Source organism: Primulina tabacum, chromosome 11 (genome assembly GCF_025594145.1).
Source record: "Primulina tabacum isolate GXHZ01 chromosome 11, ASM2559414v2, whole genome shotgun sequence".
Classification (NCBI taxonomy): domain Eukaryota; kingdom Viridiplantae; phylum Streptophyta; class Magnoliopsida; order Lamiales; family Gesneriaceae; genus Primulina; species Primulina tabacum.
In genome coordinates this window covers 30,851,060-30,857,493 of record NC_134560.1, presented here as the reverse complement: position 1 = coordinate 30,857,493, position 6,434 = coordinate 30,851,060, and positions in this window count along the sequence as shown.

Sequence of the window (6,434 nt, the reverse complement as noted above, 5' to 3'; positions counted from 1 at the left end):
ATTTTTAATTTTCCGCTGTGTTATTTTATAAAATCGGTCAGAGGTGTTACACATTCTGATTACTTCCAGTCTTGCAACTAGTGCATATATCTCGTCGTAATCAATTCCTTCTTCTTGCCTATATCATTGTGCTACAAGCCTCGCTTTATTACGCACAAATGAACGAATCTTCGTTCAGTTTGTTCCTATAGACCCACTTTGTACCTATAATGGTTTTTAAACTGGTCTTGGAACTAAATTCCAGACATTGTTATGGATAAACTGATTTAGTTCCTCTTGCATAGCATTTATACAGTTAGGATCAGCAAGAGCTTCATCAGTTTTCTTTAGTTCCATTTAGGAAACGAAGGCTGAATGAATAAATAAATTAATCATTTGATTCTGAGTTCTTACCGGATCAGATGGATTACCTATCACCAATTCTGGTGGGTGTGATTTCTTCCATCTGTATTCACCATTGTTTGGATCAATTTTAGCAACTGGTTCAGTTGGTAACTAAACGTTTTCTTCAGTTTCAGTTGTTGCTGCTTCAGTTGGTATTTGAATTTCATCATTTTGCTCTACCAACTGATGATCAGGAACAATTTCTTGCTCAACTGATTGATCCAATATCTCTGGTTCTGGTGTTTGAAGCAGATTTCGATTGATATGAACTTCTTCTTCACTATCATCCTCCAAAATTATATCTATAAAGTGACCAACTAGCTCAACTGGATCAGTTATTCTAAGCATCTATAGGAAGATTTACTACCCTTTTTTTTAAATTATGATCTTACTTGTTTACCAAACTGGCATGCTGAACAAATTTTTTCATTTGAAAAGTATATTTTAGGCAGACCATTTACAAGATCATGATTACTCAGATTAGCAATAGACTTAAAGTTTAAATGGTCCAACCTTTTATGCCACAACCAGTTTTTCGTAGATTTTGAAGCTACAAAACATACTGGTGCATTAGGTTGATCAGTCCAACTGACTTTGTAAGTATTGCCAAAACTATTTCCAGTTATAATGATTTCATCAGTTGAGTTCTTAATTGTGCACGTGTATTTGTTGAACTGGACTGGTAAATTATTGTTGCATAACTAACTGATTCTAATCAAGTTATACTTCAAATTATCAACCAGTAAGACAATTTTAAAAATAATGTTACCATGGATAATCTTACCCTTACCCACAATTCTACCTTTAAAGTTGTCTCCAAAACTTATGTTTGGATCATTGTATTTGATCAGTTGGGATAGCAATTCAGTATCCCCTGTCATATGTCACGAGCAACCGCTATCTAAATACAAAATTGATTCTTTTGTTGTACCTGTTACCTGCAATCACACACAATATATGATCTTGGTACCACATCTATTTGGGTCATATACTGATTAGTCCTTTAAGAACCCAGATTTGGATAAGTCTAACTGACTTTCCAGTTGTTGTGTTCTAAATTATTTTCCCTGACTTGTGTGTGTTAGGTTTGTGGTGTGTGGATGAAACAATATGATTTTTAACCCTTTTCAATTGCTTGTTCACCCGATATCTCTTTTGAAATGGCTTATAGTTATAGTAATTGTAGTAGCCATCCTTAGAGTTATGATTTTTGTAGCCGTACCTTTTAGGTGACCAGCTTTTCAAATCAGTTGAACTCTTCGGGCTATATCCAATTCCAAACCGCTTAGCTTTGTCCTTATGTTCAATCGGTTGGACGGTAAGTTTACTTGGTTCAGAAATTTCTTGTACCACTGTTGATTTCACAAAGTTAATGTATTTCCCTTTGTGTTCATTCAACTTTGGCAGAGTATCACCGGCAGAGGTTTTATCGATGCTATTGAAGCCTAAACCAGTTTTATCATCAACTGATTTTACAAACTCCGCATTTTAGTTAGAGTGACTAATGACTTATTCCAAGTCTGAATCAACTCAGTTTGTTTTGAAATATCATTTTTCAAATGAAAAATCAAGGATTAGCTCTCGATCATTTCAGCCTTTTTCTTTGCAATCTCCATTTTCAGACTCAAAAGTTCAACTGACTCATAAGTTTCCGTTTTATTGTCCTTGAGATCAATTTGCATGAGCGAGCAAGTTTGTGATACTCATTCACCATGTAATGCAAAGTGGCAATGAGTTCTTCTCATGAAATATCAGTAGAGCTGAAGTCAAACATATGTTCACTTGTTGACTCCAGTTCTGCATCATTTGCAATTAAGCACTTAACCTATTCTTCATCATCACTGGAGCTGCTCGAGCTCTCTGACTCTGAATCTTCACTGTTAGTCTCTGCCCATTTAGATTTGTTTTTCTCAACAAACAGGACTTCATGTTTCTTCGCGAATGATCTTGTATCATTCTTTTCTCTTCTTTTGTATTCAAGTGATTTCTTCCCATTATCAGTTGAATGTTTACTATCCTTCTTAGGTTTTGTAAAGTCAGCAATGAAGTGACCTTTCTTTCCACAGTTGAAGCAAGAGTTTGGTTCTTCCTTTGAGTTATTCCTCTGATAATTTCGTTCGAATGAACCTTGGTTTCTTCTCACGAATTTTCCGAATTTCTTCACAAATAATGACATTGCGTCATTACTAAAATGATCAGCAGTTTTCTCAACTGAACCGGTTGGTTCCAGTTTGTGAGCACTAAGAGCAGTTGTGATCTGTGGTGTAAAAGGCTCTCTTTCTCTTGTTTGTAGTTCAAACTCATCGGCTTTGAGATCAGCAAACAGATCATGTATTTCAACCTTGTTTAGGTCCTTAGATTCTCTCATAGCCATGGTCTTGACATCACATTCCTTAGAAAGACCTCGAATCACCTTCGGTGCAACTTCTTTGTTTGAATACATTTTTCCAAGTACATTCAGTTTATTTATAATGATGTTGACTCTTTCATCGTATTCGTTCATAGATTCTCTAGTCTTCATTTTAATATTATCAAACTTTTGAATAGCAACTGAGAGTTTATTTCTTTAGTTTGCTCATTGCCTTCGCAGAGCTGAATCAACTTCTCTCAGATCTCTTTTGCAGTTCTTCACAGCTTTATCTTGCTGAAAGTGATTTTATCTAGTGTCTTGTACAAAATGTCTATAGCCACATTGTCCAAATTGGATTTTCTTTTGTCTTCTGCTGTCCATTTTTCTCTAGACTTTTCAATGCGATTTGGTTCACCATCAGTTATGGCCACATCAATATTTGATTTTAATATTTTCGTGGGTCCGTCAATGATAACGTATCACATATCATCATCTTGTGCAGCTAAGTGAGCATGAATTCTAATCTTCCAATCATCAAATTTCTCTCTGGAAAACATTGGAATTTTGTTGAAGGAATACATGATAATCAGATTTGTAGATAGAAAATATTCAAAAACAAAATTCAACTGCTCTGATACCACTTGCTAGGATACATTGGGCATGATAAAGTGTTTAGAGAGAAAGTTAAATAAACACTTTGCAATTTTCACCACTTTTCGATGGATGAATCAGCTTAGTGATAAACTCAATTCAGAATCTTGTTTTCAATCAATTAACTTAATAAAAGTGCGGTAATAACTAAAAGACATATAGAATAAAAAACTGATAATAAGAAACACAATTTTTGTGGATGTTCGGAGATTTCAAATACTTCTACCTCACCCATTATATCACAATGATAGGATGTATATTCACTAAAAGATTTTGATCTATACAATGATTTGTATAAACCCACATCAGTTTGGACTTAGCAATGCCTAAACCGAAACTCTTAATATCTCTACAATTTGTATCAGTACTCAACTAATGTAATTTCTAAGCACAACGGATTTTACAATGATCGAATAAAACAACAAAGAATGTTTGTGCTTGAAACTCAAAGTATAGCCTAAAAGCTATGGAGATATGTATGATAAGTGTGAGCTTTTGTAAAACTGAGCTTTGAAAGAATATTCGAAGAGTTCTGAAAAACTTGATAATCGGATGACTCAGTTAACTTCGTATATGTTGTGTTATTCTTTTCGTATCTTTCTCAGCTGGTCTTCTCGGCTATTTATAGACTTTGATTCCAACGGTAACAATGAATGCATTTGAATCTTTATATCCATTGTATAACCATGTCAACATTCTTCTGACAGTCGTACATTGTATCTTTTCTGAAATGCGGCGTTCCCACTGCTTCTGTAAAAACTGTCGGTTGTTGGCTACATCCTTAACTGGTGACGTGTAAAGCTGCTAAAATCTGTTGACTTCTTTAGCCAATAGTATTAACTGATCATTCTCAACTGATTGTAGTGTAACTGATAAGTTGACAACACAGTTCAGTTAGTTTCGCTCAGTTCAGTTGCCTAGAATTATATAAGCATTAATCTTCAGTTTAGGCAACTATCAATTTACGAATCTTCATTTCAGTTACCTTCAGTTTTCATGATCAGTTGTTCAATCTCTTTATGCTTAATTTGTCAAACTCCGAAATTTCGTTTACAAAAATTTCTTTTATTCTTTGTACGAATCTGTACAAACTGTCTGTTCCGCACAAATTAACCCAAAAATTCTGCACAAGAGTTCCCTATGACTTCTAATGCAAGCACAACCTCACTAACCCGAGATAACACCCCAAAATTCACATGATCACCCAATTGGACACTCCTAAACACAGCAAGGAACACTCGGCGATTTCCAACGAAGCCTGCAACACAAGAAACTCAAGAACATGTTGTAGAGCCCAATTTCAGTACACGTATAACACATGCATTTATTTAATTATTGAAGTGTTTATTTAAGTTTAAAATAATTTTAGTAGTCATGATTTATTTAAATTGCATTATTTTAAATTAGTTATGTTTATGCGATGCACGTTAAAATATTTTCTCGAGTTTCATGTTACCGACGAATATTCGATGTGGGATCGAGGAAAAGAGACCGGAGACGATTTTGGCGATTTTAAATGCGGTATCTTATTTTTAAGTTGGATTGGGCATTTTAAAAGATTATTTAATTTTAGCATTCTAAAAGCCTAATTTAATTATTAGGTGATTTTATGACTTTAAACTTTTAAAGTTATGGCACTTGTGCATTTTATTTTAAATTAGAAGATTTTATTAAAATTAATAGTGAGTTAACATTTATTAGCATTTTAATTATCATTTTAAGTGGCATTTAGTTAGCCTTTTATTTACCTTGTTAATTAGGTAAATGAGCTAAATTATTTACCCTTAATTTTAGTAAACACATGCACACACACACTCACACACACAACTTCATGGCACACAACACATTTTCATTTCATTTTCAGATTTTTCAGAGACAAAAACTTAGGGTTCTTGGTGAATGAAGCAGCCGCCCTCTTCTGAAAACTGTGATTTTTCGGTCGAGAATTTGGAAAAACTTTCAACATATGAAATGTAGAAATTTTTGATACCTTCGATTTGATATAAAACTAGAAATATTTGGATAAAAATTGAGTGAGTTATGACTGTTTTCGTGGGACTGCTCAAGCTGCTTTTTCTGAAAATTTTGTTATTGATGTATTCTTAAAATTCAATTGTTGCAGGCTTCGTTGGGAACGTTGGGTGACCGCTGCTGCGTGTAAGCATGGTGAGTATGATGTAATGCCCGAAATTTTAGTTTGATACTTTTGAGTTATCATGTATTATGAATAAGGGAATGGAAGAACAGACATGGAGAGGCGACGTTGCAATTCGAGTTTGGTGTACAGTAGAGTCAGTGCACCCGCGCCATAAAAGTGACCGCACCTGCGGCATTTGGGACAGTGAGGGTAGCGCACCTGCGGTACAAAATGCAGCGCACCTGCGGTCGTGTCTTCTGAATTGTTGGATGTGATACAGTATGCTCAGCGCACCCGCGGTGTGATGTGCAGAATAAAGAATGAAACATGTGTCTTCACCATGCAAGATATATATATATGATTTGTACTTCATTCCTTCATTCTCCAGCTGCAAGGAACGAGAGCAAGGTTCAGAACTCCTCAACTCTCATTATAGCTTAGATTTTGAATTGTGAAAAATCTAGCCGTCCGATTATCGATTCGAGTTGACATTCTTGCTCCTCTCGAAAAGAGCTTCAAAAGGGTATATATATTTATTACTTTCCAGCATGTTTTGATATTTATGTGTGGGAGAAATCAATATATGCTTGATAATATATGTTGTAGAGATGATGGGGCACATATATTTGATATCGGATCGAAGAACAGATATGATATGTGGTTTTGTTCAATTTCCAGCATGTCTTGAGTGAAGTATATGCAGATTTCAGCACGGTAGATTGTGTTTATGAGGAGGAATATGAGTGATTGTTATTGATTTTGATGTTTGAGTTGACCGGTATCGCAAGATTATGCCGTTATACCGTCGAAATGGATCGAGATTGAATATTGATCCGTATGTGTATTGATTTGAGTTAGAGATTGATAGAATGCATCTTGAATATGCTATTCCAGATTTGTCTTGACAAGCTT